This window comes from Lygodium microphyllum, chromosome 13 (genome assembly GCF_053477565.2).
Source record: "Lygodium microphyllum isolate KBCC chromosome 13, Lygodium_microphyllum_v1.1.10, whole genome shotgun sequence".
NCBI lineage: Eukaryota > Viridiplantae > Streptophyta > Polypodiopsida > Schizaeales > Lygodiaceae > Lygodium > Lygodium microphyllum.
Genome location: NC_141147.1, coordinates 78047528 through 78064931, shown reverse-complemented (window position 1 = coordinate 78064931; position 17404 = coordinate 78047528). Strand labels below are relative to the sequence as shown.

The following is a 17404-nucleotide window of genomic DNA, read 5'->3' as shown; positions in this document are numbered from 1 at the left end:
TGCCCTTCCATGTTCAGTACTCTTTCAGCTCTGATTGGTGATTATAGCACTTGGGATCTGTCTTCGATGGATGTTACTCCCTAACTTGATTCATTGCTTTGCCTTTGAGCATTTTGTACTCTCTTCCATTCATTTGCAACATTAATTCATTCACTTTAGAGTTCTCAATATAAGGACATACATTCTATTTTTTCTCAATGCAAACCCTACCATATCTTCACGCCTTCATCTTCCAACATCTACTCCGATATTCCACTCCTTGGAGGATTGCATTTTGGTCCCTCCATAGAGCAGCCCTTTTCCTCATTATCGACACCTCTGCCCATAGGATTGTGTTTCACTCCCTTCTAGGTGGTACTACTGCTTGATCAGCTAGGTAAGTGCAGTTATCTCCGAGCTTCGCTCCATTTCATTAGCATGATTCATTCAACATGATTCAGTGTTCATCAATCTTCATTCATCATCTTCTTTAGTGTTTTAAAGTTTCTTTGTGTTAGTGTTTGTCGTACACATTGTGTTTCTCCCTGCAAACCCTATTGTCTTTCCATGTGGTATTAGAGCATACTGCCTTGTTTCTCAACATCATGTCGTAAAGAAATACTTGAACACAACACAACCACAATCATATGACAAAGCCTAAATTGATAAAAGAACTCAGTATGGTTAGGGCAAAAATCAGAGACAATGCACACAAAGGATGAAAGAATAATGAATGAATAGATGCAATGCTCAATGCAGTAAATACATTATGTAGAGTTAATATAGAACCTCAAACTCCCGTGTCTCTAAAGGATTGGGGTAGAGAGTATGAGCTAGAGAGTGTCATACTTAATATGGGTCTTGAAATATAGTAGGCAGCCTCCAGATGCAATTAGCAGCAGCAAATGCAGATCTAGAGAGTTTGGAGCATGCTGAGAACACACAGTGACAGTACCAAATAGTGGGCAGCAAGCTGGAGATGCTATGTAGGATGTAGATGACAAAAGCTGGCTGCAAAAAGAAGCTGTAGAAGGGCTTCTGGAAGGCTGTCAGCAGTATGAAGGCAGCAAACACAAGCTGGAAAGACCTGGCAGCCGCAAATGAAGCTAGAGATGGTTCTTAGGCTGAAGATGAAGGCTGTAAACCACTGCTTGATGGCTGAAATACAGTCCCCAGCTGTAAATGCAGGCCTGGAGGGTTGTAGGCTAACACTAGGGGTTGATGGATGCTGGTCACCACCACGAATTGAGGTATCGGCCAAGGAAGGGTGTAGACATCACTAGGAAGGTAGGCACCAGCTAGAGGAAAACCTATAAGCGAGATTAGGGCTGAGTGGACGGGCTGCCTCCTATTTGTAGGGATGAGTGGATCTTCCCAAATTAGGATTCAGCTTATGAGACACAGACGGTCTCTAAGAAAGTTTGGTAATAATTAAGTTTTGGGGTTGTAATAAAGAGCCAAATAGTTTGTAATGCATTTTTTAGCTCAACACTCCCTCTCAAGTCCAAAACTGGAACCACGAAGGGATTGCAAAGCATAACTTAGCCCATAATCACCCAAGGCATCCCATCCCAAAGTAGTCAAGGCATTGGACAAAGAGTCATGTTAGCTGTCTAATGGCCTACCAAGACTATAGAGGCAATGGTTATTATTACCTTGGGATCCTAAGGGTCACCTTAGAGAGGCCAAGGCATCGGACAAAGAGTATATTAGTGCCCTGTGGCCTACTAGGACTTGGAAAGGTTGTAACAAACCTTTTGTATATCAATTGTTACTAAGATATATTGGCTCAATTATTCCAAATTAATTTGATGCTTGTATACTTTGAAAGGCGATTTGTATTATTTAAGTGTTTCAAAATATGATTAAATGTTTATCTTTCTATTTAAGGGTGGCCAATGGCTAAAACGCCCTATAATTATGCATGGGTCGTTATTGACGAGATGCCTAAGAGAAATTAAAAGTTTAGTTGAGCGGTCAGATTGACTAGAAAACTTAGATATTAAGACTTTTGTACTCAGATAGTCATATTGATTAAAAGTCCATATAATGAGTGGTCTCAAAAAGTGAAACTAGATGCTCATGATTGAAGAAACAAACCATGAATTGGTGAACTTATGTAATGAAGCTCTCTAAAAGCTAAATTTGGCAACTCCTAAAATTTAAAAGGTTATTATTTTTGAAAGTTGCTTAAATGTCAATTTTGTTCATATCAAAGGCTTTAGAATTTCACAAGGAACAATTTTATCTTGAATAGCTATCTCAAATTCTTAACCATTTGAGAGATTTTTAGAGTAGAAGGTTTGGAAGTTTTTCTCTAGAAAAGAGACATGTGGCATCTAAAATAGAACATGTTTCATTTTAAAGAGAGAAGTGTCTCTACACTTATTATTTTCAACAAACACTTATCATTTGTATCCTCTACTTTTCACTTTTGAGCACCCAAGGCTCTTACGTCTATATATTGGAGGTCTCTCTATTCATTTGAAATAAACTCTTATGCTGAAATTTCAGCTAGATGCTTTGTACTCTCCTATCTATCTCTCATCCAAGAAGCACTTTCTACTTAGTTTGATCTAATCCAAGCACTAGAGAAGAAAATCAGCTTACTACTTGGAGTTTGTAGAAATTAGGGTTTCAAAACCCTAATTTTCAGAATTGTAGCAAATTAGTCCTTTTGTATATGGTTCAAGTACTTCATGCTTGTGGTTTGTTTCAATAAATTCTTGTAAAGGGGGAGGGGCCGGTTTCCTTCTCAACGTGGTATTGACCATTCTCTCTCTTCTCTCTCTCTCTCTCTCTCCTAATTTTTGTGGTAATAATTAATTGAGTTGGTTAAGTTTAAAGTATTGTCATTCTCACGTTCTTCTCCGTGCTTACAAAGGCTATGAAACACTCTGGACCTTTTTTTAAAATTGTTTGTTGTGATACTATTTAAGTATCTGTGTCACATGGAAAAAAAGGGATGGTTAGATCCAATACATCACAAAATAGAAGGCAATCCCATCTAGTCAAAATAAATACGCACAGATGTATGTTTACAAGAATAGACTACCAATGCACGGGGTAATGCAAAGGACAATAAAAAATGTCATGCTTAAGAAAAATGCTATGCAATGGTGTCGCTTGAATAGTGTACTTATTGAGCTAAAAATTCATCACCCATTGATTAACTCTTTAAAACAGCCTCAAAATAGTAAATAACCAAAAGTTTTATTAAGCACGGAGTGGTTCCAGAGAGTTTTTGTGCCTCACATGAAAAACCTTAGTTTGGGAGGATCCTTTTACATCTATAAATAGACAAGTTGTCCACCATTAGCCTTATTGTTGTCTTGCAGGTTTCAATCACATCAGTCCTCTTCCACTAGTTATTCAACCCCTCCTGACTTGTGTTATGTAGTCTACATCTCTCAATACCCAGCCCCCCACTGTTGCCGGTGATTAGCTTCCATAATCTACATCATGTTGTTTTTGTGTTTTCAGCACTTTTCTCCATTAGCCTTTGCTTTGACTGGTGGTCGTTGCACTTAGGATCTATCTCCGAGGGACAATATACGTGACGCCTCCCTTAGTCAATTCCCACGAGAGCCATCGGTTGTTGGACAGCTTTGCTCTTCAGCATCTTGTATATTATTTTTTTCATTTACAACATTGATTTATTCACTTCGGAGTTCTCTTTCTTCTCTGTTTGTGTTTTGAATTTTGCATTTTACATTTAGGGTTCAAGTTTTACACATCACTGTGTGAATCTTTGTGTTTTAGTCATGGCTATATTTTTTTGTGTTTTTTCAGTGCCATAGTATCCCAAAATGGCATTTCGGGGCTACCAAAATCGATCGGCCGTTTCGGACCAAAACAAAAACGGAAAATTGGTGTTTTGGGGTGCCATGATTCAAAATAGGCAATGGCTCGTGAGTTATCTCGGGAGAGTACAACCACATTTTCGCCTAGAATTCTTCGTATTCGGCGCGTTCATCTTGACTCTTGCATACTCTAACTCTCGAGTTGTATCCTTCTCTTTCTTTTCCTCCTCCTCCTTCCTTTTTCTCTTCTTCTTCTTGTTATTCTTTTTCTTATTCTAAGTTTTTATTACTTATCCTCTTTCCAAATTTCAAATTTCCATTATCTAATTATGACACCAGATCCGCATTGGAGGCATGTTATTCCAATCAAGGGATATGAGGGCTTCGGTAGATAAAAAAAGTGACAGTGCAACTATTGTGGATTGGAGAAATCAAGGAGTGTAGTGTGCAGGAAAGACCACTTAGCATAGGTTCCCAACAAAGACATCGGTCCTTGTGCAAATGTGCCGACAAAAGTAACGGTAAGTTTTCATCTTTGGCACCGATAGCGTATGGATATTGAGCTAGAAGAGGATGAATCCTCTCATCCAACACCACATCAGCCTAATAAAGCAGAAGTGGGGGAAGGAGAGGCTAGTGGGTCTAGTGACGCTAGCCAAATTGGAGGTGCTAGTGGCCCATAAAAAAGAAGTGCATTCTTCTAGTGGTGGTGGAAAAAAGGGCTTCTTGCATGGTGTAAGTATCGATGCAAGATCTCAAAGGTAGACAATTGTGGAGGCAATTAGGGAACTCTCACGCTTATTTATTCGGTGTGCTATTTCTTTCAATGTGACCACTACACAACATCAATGGAAGAAGACAATTAGGGTAGTGAGCCATATAGGGTATGAGTGGAAAGATCCATCTGTGAATGCATTACGCACATGGGAGCTTCGGAAGGAAAAATCATCCATAAAGACTCAATTGGAGCCCTTGAAGGAGACATGAATGAAATATGGATGTACAATATATGCGATGGATGGTTGGATATGTGCTGAAGGAATGCTTATAATATTTTGGTGTCTTTATACAAAGGTACCATGTTCATTAAGACCATTGATGTCCCTGCCTCAGGTCTTACCATTAAGGAGCGTTTTCATTTGGGAGCATATGTGAGCTTATGTGAACTAAGAAGATTTCATATTACGCCATGAATATAGGAGTTCAAAATGTGGTGCAGGTGGTGACAGATAATGGAAGCAATTATGTGTCTATGGGACGTATACTTGAGGAGGAGTTTCCTAGTATAGTATAGATTCCATGTGTATCCCATTGCCTTGACTTGCTTATTGAAGATGTTGGGCAAATATATTGGGTGGATGATATTTTTAAGACGGCAATAACTATGGTAAGATTTATGAAGAAGAGGACATCCGTCACAAGCATGTTTTAAGCCAATAACACTCTTGAGCTATTGAAACCTTTTGTTACTAGATTTGCTTATATGTTTATTGTATTGGAGAGGTTGATATAGGTTTGTCCAAATTTGATACGGATCATTGTATACCACGAACGGCTCACACGGAGTGAGAGAGAGTCTCCAAAGGCTCTTGCTTTTAGGTGTAATATTTTAAATGAGAGTTGGTGGGTTAAGGCAGAGGTATTGGTGAAAAGTCATACTTTTATTTACATTGTATTGCGCATCATTGATATCATATATGGAGGGAAGTACTTTGGGCCTTTATATGAGTATATTGATAAAATTAGCGAGGCCTTGTTTTGTAATAACTTTTTGTCTTAAGACAAGTTTTGTTTAACTTTTACACATATAATTATTTAGTGTTAATGACTTCTTGATGATTGATCATTATTTTAAGTTTTTAACTTATTTTATCTATGATTCATCATCCTTTGCTCTTAAGGGTTGATGAGATTCGTATAGTATGAAATGCACGATAGGATTGATTCTATAAACCAATCCATGTTGTCGCACATATCTTGCATTCCCTTTGGTGCAATGACGAGAAGTACACTAGCGAGAAGTTAAGAGGGCTTCATGGGGTACATGAGGCACCTTACAGGGGATGATTTAGATATCATGAGGAGAGTAGAAGATGATTTATTGGCATTTCACAATCATTCTCTTCATTTTGACTGGGCCAAGTTTCGAGAGATACAACTTTAGCTTATTTCTTGGTGGGAGAAATATGACAATTGTGCTCCTACTTTGGTATGTGATTGGTGATTTTTATATTTTGAATCTGGATAATCTAATGCATTATGTAACCTAGATAATAGGTTTTATAATCTATTGCCCCACTTAAATGTTGATTTTGCAGCTTCTCTATTAGCAATTGTCTATTACTTAACCTCAATCTCTTAACTTTGAATAGAAATGCATTGCCATTCGTGTCCTCTCGTAAGATTGTAGTTTAGGGCCTGTTGAGAGGAGGAGTGGGATATCTACTCCATGCTCTATGAGGAGCTATCAACATCGGTGCATGAGACTTGTGCATGGAGAAGGGCTAGAGCCACTGGAGCAAGGGTCATACGTGGTCGTGCATCATAGGCAGAGCCAGAGTCTGAGGTTGAGACTGAGGCTGCTTTATCACCTTCTTGATCAGGGTCCTCGAAGTTGGATGAGGAGATGGCACACTGATCCTCGGAGTTTGGATGAGTCATGACTCATGATATACAAGAATCAGTTTAGCATTGTAGATTGCAGTTGCCAGTTGTTCATTGATGTTAATACTTATTACTCAGTAGTTACTAGAGTCTAGAGACTAGTACACAGTGCTCAGTGCTCACTAGACTTTGGAGTTTTGGCAGATTATTCATATGACATAATTACATGTATCATTGTATCTTGATTTTACTTATTATGCATCTTGATTCTTTTTCAGTTGTTCTTGATATCAGTCTCCTCTGTTCTTGATGTCAATTTTCATTGCTCTTTAGATCATAGATGATTCATGAGTCATAAATTATAATTTATAATTCATTTTGTTGCCTTAAGTTTTGAAAATTGAGTCTTAATTGTGTTAAGCTATTTTAAGTTTCAGTCATTGAGTCTTGACTCTTGAATCTTCACTCGTGAGTCGTGACATATGTAATGAATCATGATTTCAATCATATGACATGAAGACTCAAAGTTTTGTATAAAATTTGGGTACATGTTGTTGTAGGCATTGATATATTTACATACCCACATAAAACCATATTTATTTTAGTGTACAATTCGGAACACCATTTTTCCATTTTCAAAATTTGGCCAAAACTCCGAAACTCTGGTTTTTCCCGTTTCCATTTCCCCCATTTCCCCCATTTCCGAAACTCCCCCATCCTATGGTTTTCATCAGGCAGCATTTTTCCAGTGCTGGGTGGCAGTTTTTGCTGCTATAGGGGACCCTGTTTTCCGGCTGTGTGGATTAATCTCAGGCTGAGATCAGTCTGTGTTTTCTGTCCCAGCTGGCTGCACTCTGCAGTACACAGGTTTTCCTCCTAGGACAGCAGCAGCATTTTGACTTGTTTCAGCCTCAGAAACTCTCTCTCTGATCTGCTTCACACTAGAATTGCTGTGACCAGCAGCCAGATGGGCCCTGAACAGGCTAATGTCATTATTTTACAGGTCACTTTCTCCATTAGCAGCAGTGTTTTTGTGTTTTTTGCAGGATCCTTGAAGGATACAAATGGCAGATCGGTACAATAGGTAGGGATCACGTGGATTAGAACAGTGAGGACCCTTGAAGTTACCATCGAGACCAAGAAGACCCGCATTCACAAAGTCATGACCCTTAGGCTTGTCATGAAGACCGTTGAGCTTGATAGAGTGATCATGCCACGGATCGACAAACAGATTGTGATTTCTTCTTGACCACCTTTGTATCAATTTATCCTTGTTCCATCTGCCATGGTCTATGAGTCCACGATTCGCCATTATGGTGTCAGAGTGCAGCGGTGCAGAAGCGTAGGACTGAGAGAGAGAGAACGCAGAGAGAGAAGGGAGAGAAAGAGACAGTGGACGATGAAGATCTGCTGTATAAAGAATGCTGAATACAAAGATATACAATGGCGCAGTGCGCTGGACTGCGTGTCTCCACCTCGACGATGCGATCTGCTGTCCACCTCGAAGTCTGCTGCAGTCTGCACTGTCTGCTGTCTGAAATCTGTGAACAGAGACAGAGATTGCGCGTCACCGGTCTGTAATCTGCGTCAGAGAAGAGTGTGTCAGACTGCTAAGAATGTCGACTATAAATAGTCGAAATCTGCCACGAAATGGGGCGCCAGAAATAGGGCGCAGCCTGGAAATAAGTCGGCTGCATTAAATGCAGCCGACTGGGCTGCAGACAGTCGGACTGCCACGTGGCAGTCCGACTGTGCAGCTGCCCTGCTGGTCCGACTGTGCAGGCTATGATCGCTAACACCCCCTCTCAGAGCCTAGACAGGGCAGAAGCCTGAGGGATCGGGAATGTTGCCGAAGTAGAGCCTGAGGAAGCGCCTTCGTAAACAAATCCGCAAGATTGTCCTCCGTCTTGCAATACTCCACAGTGACGGTCTCATCCAGAAGCTTTTCTCGGATGAAGTGGTACTGAATCTCAATGTGCTTCGTCCGGGTATGAAAAACAGGGTTCCTTGCCAAGGCAATGCAACTCTCATTGTCACATCGCAGCAATGTAGGACGAGTCTGGGGGCACCCAAGCTCCTCCAACAATCTCCGAAGCCACACAACCTCGCATGTGGTGGAAGAGGCGGCCCGATACTCCGCCTCAGTAGACGAAAGGGCTACCGTGGGCTGCTTCTTGCTACTCCATGAAATAACACCTGCACCCAAAGTAAAACAGTAACCTGTAGTAGACCGCCTGTGGTCCACGTCACCGGCCCAATCCGAGTCGCTCCAACCTGCAAGTACAAGATCTGACCCATCTGTCCCTGCGGGGTAATCAATCCCCAAATCAGACGTCCCCCTCAGATACCGAAGTATCCTCTGAGCAGCCTGCCAATGCACCGTCTTAGGTTCACTCATGAACCCTGCCAAGAGCCCAACAGCAAAACATAGATCAACCCTGGTGTTGAGAAGCCAAATCAAGGACCCAATCAATTGTCGATAGCGGGACGCATCCGCCAAAGGAGAAGCTGAATGGGAGGTGGCCTTCCAGTTCGGATCCATAGGAGTAGAGAGGGCCCGACAGTCTTCCATCTCAAAAGACACCAAGAGCTCCTGTACATATCTCTGTTGGGAGAGAAAGATCCCCCTCTGAGACTGATAAATCTCATGGCCTAAAAAGAAATGGAGTAGACCCAAATCCGTCATCTCGAACGTCCGATGTAAAGCTGACTTTGTCTCCTGGACCTGCTGTGCATCATCACCTGTGACAATCAAATCATCAACATATAAGACAAACAGCACACAACCATCCTCGGAAGTGTGAACATACAGCTGCGGATCGGCCTTGGACCGCCGATATCCCAACTGAGACTGGAGGAACGAATCAATCTTCTCGTTCCAAGCTCGCGGGGCCTGCTTGAGGCCATACAGGGCCTTCTTCAACCTGTAGACTTTCCCATCTGAAGAACCAAAGCCAGGAGGCTGCTCAACGTAGATCTCCTCCTTCAAATCACCATTCAGGAAGGCCGACTTCACATCCAACTGATAAACAGGCCATCTCCTATGGCCAGCCAAAGCAAGAACAGCTCTAATGGTTGCCATACGAGCTGTGGGGGCAAAGGTGTCATGGCAGTCAATCCCTGGGCGCTGTGCAAAACCTTTAGCAACAAGGCGAGCCTTGTGCTTATCCAAAGTACCATCACTGAGATATTTGGTCTTGAAGACCCACTTGACTCCAATCACCTTCTTCTTCGGGGGGCGTGGCACAAGTGACCAAGTGCCATTCCTCTCAATAGCCTCCAACTCAGCTTCCATAGCTTTCTTCCATGGGGCGGACTGTAAAGCCTTCTTCACGGAGGTGGGCTCTCGATTCTGCATAACACGGGACATCAAACAATAGTTGGAGCAAACAAGCTCCGAAGAATGCGTCTGGTGCCTCCATGACCGCCGAACCCCCTCGATCCCTGAATCACAGAGTGTGTCACGGGCCCAGCGAGGAGGAGGCCGAACCTCCCCTCGTCGTTCTCCATCAGCAGAAGACTCTGGAATATCCACCGGTGGTAACTCCTCAGAGGTGTCCGGTGGAACAGTAGACTCTGTGTCAAAAACAGAATCATAATCAAAAGGCACGGGCTCCAGTGGAACTATAGAAGGAGCCCAACTCTCCCCTGGATCTCCAAGAACGGGATGCTCCTTACCCGTTGAAGTAGCCGGAACCTCCACAAACCGCACATCACGGCTAGTGTACACATCCCGCTTGACGGGATCATACAATCGGTAGCCTTGGGACTGGGAGCTGTAGCCAACAAATACCTGTTTTCGGGAAGCCGCTTCAAATTTATCACGATGAGCCTTGGGAATGTGAACATAGGCATCACAGCCAAAGACCCGAAAGTAAGAAACATCTGGCTTCGTCCCAAAATAAGCCTCAAATGGAGTCATCCCTTCCACGGCCGAAGTAGGGGATCGATTAAGGATGTGGACTGCAGTAGCCACACCCTCGGCCCACAGAACCTGAGGGGTCTGTCGGTGCTCCATCATGGTGCGCGCCATCTCGATCACACTGCGGTTCTTCCATTCTAGAATACCATTTTCTTGAGGAGTATTGGTATTGGCAAACTCCTGGTGAATTCCTCTATCTGCACAAAACCGAGTAAACTCATTAGACACAAATTCACCTCCCTTGTCGGATCGCAAGGTCTTCAACTTCCGGCTTGATCGGTTCTCCTCAAAGAGAAGCCAATCCTTGAAGTGCGAGAAAGCTTCTGACTTTAGTGCCAAAAAGTAGGCCCAAGTCATCCTGCTATAGTCATCTATGATCAGCATGAAGTACGAGCTCCCACGCAAGGACTCATTCCTCATAGGGTCACATAGATCCGTAGATACTAGCTCCATCGATGAAGTAGACCGCCGCGAAGCTGTGTGGGGAATGGCATCTCTATGCTGCTTCCCCCGTATGCAGGAGACACATGGCTGCTGGCTCACCACTATATCCGGCAACCCTCGAACAAGCTGTCCACGTGACGCCCTCCGAAGATAGTCATAGTTCAGGTGACCAAACCGAGCATGCCATAACTCAGACTGTGACTGTGAGGTAAGAAGAAGAGTAGAGAGGGCAGTGGAAGACTTCAGTTTGTAAATGCCGTTCTCCTCATATCCGGATGAGAGAACCTTCCTCGATCCACGATCAAGGACTCGCACAGTAGAACTGTCAAACTCCACCAAAAGACCAAGGGAGCAAATCTTATGAACTGAAAGGAGATGGTACCCTAATCCTGGTACATGCAAAACCTCTGAGGTATGGGTGCCACCTCGTCCATCCGGAATAAGCTGCATCTTACCCCGACCTGCAACAGAAACTGAAGAGCTGTCTCCAATGAGAACATGCCCACGCGAAGGTTGCAGCTGGGCAACACCATCTGATGAAGGAGTCATGTGCTGTGAGGCACCACTATCAACAATCCACTCTCGAGCTTGGGGAGCCATCATCGCAGCATCAGAAGCATTCGGTGAAGCGTCCTCAATGACAGCTAGATGAAGAAATGCAGCTGATGAGGGTGCAGCCACCGCTCCAGAATCCTTGGTATCCTTCTTCTTGGTGTCCTTCGTGTCTTTGTCAGGGCAATCCTTCTTCCAATGGCCAGTCTTTCCACAAATATGACATGTGGAGTCTTTGTCCTTGCCCTTCTCCTTGTCCTTCTTGGACTTGTTATCCCCCTTCTTCTTCTTTTGGTCCTTCCCCTTCTTTTGAGAGGCTTGACCTGTCAACGCCTCCGACTTGGAAGCATTCTGTCCCTTTAACTGTTCCTCTTGGTCCAAGACCATAAGAACCAACTCTTCCGACCGAAGAGTAGACTCTCGCCCCGAAGCAATAAGGGCAGAGTAAAATGTACCGAATCGTGGCGGCAACTGGGACAATAGTGTGATCGCCATGTCTTCGGAGGAAATCGGCTTCCCCGCATTCTGAACCTGCATCTGAAGCTGCCTTAGCTTGTTAATGTGCTCCCGTAGCGAAGAAGACTTATTTACGGACAAGGTCCGCATCTGTACCTCCAAAGAAACCCTCTTCATCAGGGTCATCCGATTGTACATTTGATCAAGCTCCAGCCATATCTCACGAGCCACCGTCAAGTGCTCGATGTGAGCAATCACGGCTGTAGTGCATGATAGGAAGAGAAAGGATCGAATCCTGGCATTCAGTTTGTCCCAATGAGATTGGGCCTTGGCCAACTCCGTACGAGCATCGGAAGAGAGTTTGGACTCATCTCTTACCAAGGGCCGGTCAATATCCTCCTGTACCAACTCCGCCAAATCATAGGACTCAAGGATGGCTAACATCATGACGCGCCAAATGCGGTAGTTGTCGCCGTCGAGCTTCTGATCTGTAGGAAGAGCCGGTAAGACAGGCACCTTCCGGTCCATAATCGCCTGGAACTCCAAGTCCATCTTTGTAGACATCTTCACCTGCAATGCCTTCTCAAACGCAAAAGCAGCCCCCTCTGACTGGGTAAACTCAGCTTGCTAAGGCTCTTCCGCGTCCTGAAGCTTCTTCACCCGCCGGAGGCGATGAAAAAGCAAAACCTGCACTTTTAGGCTGAAAACTCAAACTTCCTCCGCGTCAAACAGCAGTAAACAGCAGCAAATCCACCACCTGTACTCCTTTCCTGTGCGCCCACACTCGTTTCAGCCTTGTTCCAAGGCGCAGCCCTCCTATCTGCCCTTAAACGCAAAAAACGCAAATTTGTGTCGCGATGGAAACTCCTCTTCAGGTTGATTCTGCGCTCAGTCAGCCCTCAAACACTGCTCTGATACCATGTCAGAGTGCAGCGGTGCAGAAGCGTAGGACTGAGAGAGAGAGAACACAGAGAGAGAAGGGAGAGAAAGAGACAGTGGACGATGAAGATCTGCTGTATAAAGAATGCTGAATACAAAGATATACAATGGCGCAGTGCGCTGGACTGCGTGTCTCCACCTCGACGATGTGACCTGCTGTCCACCTCGAAGTCTGCTGCAGTCTGCACTGTCTGCTGTCTGAAATCTGTGAACAGAGACAGAGACTGCGCGTCACCGGTCTGTAATCTGCGTCAGAGAAGAGAGTGTCAGACTGCTGAGAATGTCGACTATAAATAGTCGAAATCTGCCATGAAATGGGGCACCAGAAATAGGGCGCAGCCTGGAAATAAGTCGGCTGCATTAAATGCAGCCGACTGGGCTGCAGACAGTCGGACTGCCACGTGGCAGTCCGACTGCACAGTCCGACTATGCAGCTGCCCTGCTGGTCCGACTGTGCAGGCTATGATCGCTAACATATGGTACCCCCCATACTAGTGCTTGTCCTACCCTCTCCTTGCCTTTGAAAAGTTGGATAGGACAAACTACTTTATACGGTCGTGCAAAGTCAAATTCATCCTTGACACCTTTGACCTCTAGGATTTCATGATAGTCCCTATTCACTGACCTGTTGTGGATCCCCACAGAATTGGGTTAATGTTAGAGCCCGCTCTTTTCCCTTTGTATTTTATAGATTTTGTACTTGTGCATGTAAAATGTATCAACATCATAGAAGAAGTCTAGACTAGATTGGAATCTCTTTACTAGGTCTAGACATTTGAGTATCCCATGACTCTTGATTGAAGCATCAACATCTCTTTGTTGGAGATTCCCCTATGATGATGGACCACATCAACAAGATGGAGGAGATGAAACCGGTCTTCAAAAACCCAAAGGTTAGTAAAGCACATTGTAGCAATCACTAAAGTTGGCTTAATAGTAAATTCAGCAAAAAAATTTCACACACAACAGGAGCTAGAGTGCTCTTGCATTGGCACATGACACTTGTTGGTCTTGAGGCTTGTTGGTCCTGAGGCTTAGCGCTTCTTTGTGAAAAAATACCCTGACACAGAAACACAAATAACACCGTATGAGAAAGCATAGACTGATAGAAGAACACAGATAGGGTTAGAATAACTCATAGATAATAAACACAAAGAATTAATGAAGTGATATGACTACTAAATATACAATGCTCATACAGAAAACACACTATGTAGTGAATGAATACTAAACCTCGAACTGTTGTATCTCAAGGATCAAGGCAGGGGTAATGAGCTGGAGAGCATATCGTACTCCAAACGGATCTCAAATCATAGCAAGGCAACCTCTGAGTGTCGAACAATGGTAAACGTAGCCTATGTGTGGTTGGACGTGATGCAGATGGCAGTCTAGAGAGAGTGTGCTGTAAATGCAGGCTAAGGAGAGAAAATCTAGAAACGGAGGTTGAGGTGAGAGAAAATCTGCAAACGCAGGCTGAGGTGATGATGGCAACAGTTGGAGGAGAGAAAATTGGTAGAGTGGCAGCTAGGGCCTGCAAATGCAGTAGTATGTTGATATGGCAGGCTGTACGACAGTTGGATGGGTGGACAGTAGCAGTTACTTGGCTAGAAACATCAACAAAATGATGATTGGAGGGTTGGAAGTAAGCGCACTCTGCAATGGACAGCTTGGATTGTGACGTCCTTTGTGAATGGGGTGTGGGCAGCAAGCTGAAAACACATGAAACCTGCAAAAATGAGATTAAGACTGAATGGAAGGGAGCATATCTATTCATAGAAAGTTTGGGCCCTTTCAAGTGGGTTTGTGCTTATGGGATTCAGACACTCTCCAAGAATGCATTTTTTTTAAATAAACAATATTTCTTTCTTCATTAAGCATGTTTTAGGGCTGTTTAAGTGAAGCTAATGTATTTTTAGCTCAACACACCCTCTCAGGCCCAACAACAGTGCCACGAGAAGTGCACGACAGTTGCTTAGTGGGCTACCAAGTCTTGCAAAGGAGAATGAAATTAGCTATGGACTTTTTTAAAGGACTTTGTAGTTTTGATATATTTAACATTAAGTGAGGGTTTCAAATTAGTTTTTGTCCCATTGAGTATCCATGCCCTAAATGGGAGAGTGATAAGGGATGGTTAGACCCAATACCTTCACAAAACAAGCATACTATCTCTAACATTATTGGGTGTCGGTGAAGAAGGAAAATGACTAAGGTGCAGATGACACAAATATAGCAAAGATGTGAAGGAAGCAAGCATGCTAGGGAGAATTGCCTTGGAGACTGCCATATGCAATGCCATAAATATGACGGATCCAGAGTCAACCACTCCAAAAGACTGAAAAGGGATAAATGCATATAGATGCATGTTGACATGAATAAAATGCCAAGTATGGGGTAATCCAAAGGGAGATACAAGATATTATGCTCACACAAAATGCAATGCAATGGTGTCACTTGGACAATGCTCTCGTAAGGGAATTGTTCACTTGTCCAAGTGTCCTTTTACAATCATGCCATCTTGACAGTACGGCATTGTGTCGCTACGCAGACAATATGAAAAAACTTGGAGTGCATTATCATTCGGCTTTCTTATGAATCTAGAGAGTCAATGTTATCTTAGTCATTAGTGCTAGTATCCATAGTATGGTTAGTTCCAAAATACAGGATTTTTTGACAAGTTTAGGCTATTTTTGATATTTTGTATGGCTTGCGGTATGTGCCGATACATGAACGAGCCTGTGGTTCTCCTTCCCCTTGTGCCCGCATCCACCGCTCGTAGAAAAAATGTGCCAAGTGGGCAAGAGATGAGGATGTTGCCCTTGTGCCCGCATCCACTGCTCGTAGAAAATATGTGCCAAGTGGGCAAGAGATGAGGATGCTGATGACCCCCTTTTTTTTCGATCACTCCATCCATCGGATAGGATAGAGTATCTGTACTTCGCCCAACTGGCACACACGGGCTCAAGGGACTTATCAATCCTCTCTCTCTCCTCATCGAGTTTCTTGGTACGCATGTCATTGTACGTGACACCGTACCATCCCTTGCATGGACCAACGACAACAATGACTTTCACCATCCGCTTCCATCGATACACTTTGAGAATATGAAAAGAGAGACATTGAGGTAATACTTCTAAATCCATTATTTTGTAATCTCTTTTTTTAACCTTTCAACTTTATTCTAATTTCATCGTGTATAATCTTGTAGGTTGGGCCGCAAAATGTGGTACAAGTTGTCACGGACAACGCCTCGAATTGTACATCTATGAGGCGGAAATTTGAGGCCGAGTTTCCGTCCATAGTATGGACACCATGCGCTATACATTGTCTAGGTCTTCTTATGGAAGATATAGGCAAGTTGGAGTAGGTGGCGAGGATTGTCAATGATGCTTGTACAATCGTTAGCTTTGTCAACTCTAAGGTCCGAGTTCTTGCGATATATCGCTCATACTCGGACTTGGAGTTGAAGAAGCCCTCAAAGACTCGGTTTGCGGCCATGTGGCTTCTCCTCGAGCGTCTTTATGATGTTTGCAACAAGCTACAAAAAACGGTTGTGTCAGATGAGTTTAAGGAATGGCTTGAAGGGGAGTGCACATCAAGCCAAGTGGAAGCAAAGGCCGTTCAAAGGCTTTGCTTAAAGGAGAAATTTTGGATGGATGTGAGGGGCATTATCATTGCCGTCACTCCCATCTACAAGGTGCTTCGTATGACGGACATGGAGGGGGCTACTATTAGCCTTCTCTATCATCTTATGGTGAATGCGATGGAGGAGATACAATCATCGACCATCTTGGACGGGGAGGCCTCTTCTTCATGGTATTTTTATTATTTTTTAATGATTTATGCTTCTTTTTAGTTTTAGAATCTATATTTCATATTGTCTCACACTTTCTTTTTAAATTTCACCTCTAAATCAAAATCATCTTACATCTATTGTAGTGATATCTTGGATACCACCCCTAAAAGAGATGACATTCTCTTTTTAACAAAGAAAATATGGGAGTGGATGAAGCGACCCATACATGGGTTTGTGGCACTCTTGTATCATGCCTTCAAAAAACCCTCTCTCTTCATGGATGCCAATGTTCTTGCCGATTGTGATGCCTTTCTTTCAAAGGCTTTGGCGGAAGAGCACCATGGTACCTTCCTCCAAGAGCTCATTAATTATAGTGATCAAAGGGGCACCGCTTTTACATCTACCATTTATTGGAAGCGGGAATCGTTGGTGAAGCCTCTTTTTTTGTGGGAGTCATTTGGCTATCAATTGCCTCACTTCTAAAGAGTGGTCTTACGCATTCTTGCACAGGTTTGAAAATCTCTTCTCTTTTTTCATTTAATTCTAGTTAAACTTACTTTTTTTTCACATGGTTTAGGATTGTTCGTCGGATGCATGTGAGAGGAATTGGTCCGTCTATTCCCTCGTACACACCAAAATTCGTAACAAGCTTAGCACACGACAATCCAATTTACACATGCTACACAATATGCATGAGATGTCTATGGCAAGACAGGTATCGTACACCTAATTTTTATACTTTTTAGTTCATAACTTTATTCATAGATTATGAAATATATTTAAAAAGTTTCATTTGTTTAATCTAAGTTCTTCATTCTTTAAATGTATAGATAAATGTGGATTCACTCGAGCTCTCCGCTAGTACACTTAAAAGTGTGACTCGTGAGAGAGACTTGGAGGAGGAGCAAATCT

At 43.2% G+C, this 17404-nt stretch overlaps 1 protein-coding gene and 1 pseudogene across 1 annotated transcript in view; both read left to right on the top strand.

Annotated features, from left to right (window-relative positions):
• LOC148026814 (uncharacterized) overlaps nucleotides 1-17404 on the top strand; it is a 74790-nt gene that overhangs the window by 47561 nt on the left and 9825 nt on the right. The window lies entirely within an intron of this gene.
• Nucleotides 15900-16608, top strand: LOC148026815 (uncharacterized; annotated as a pseudogene).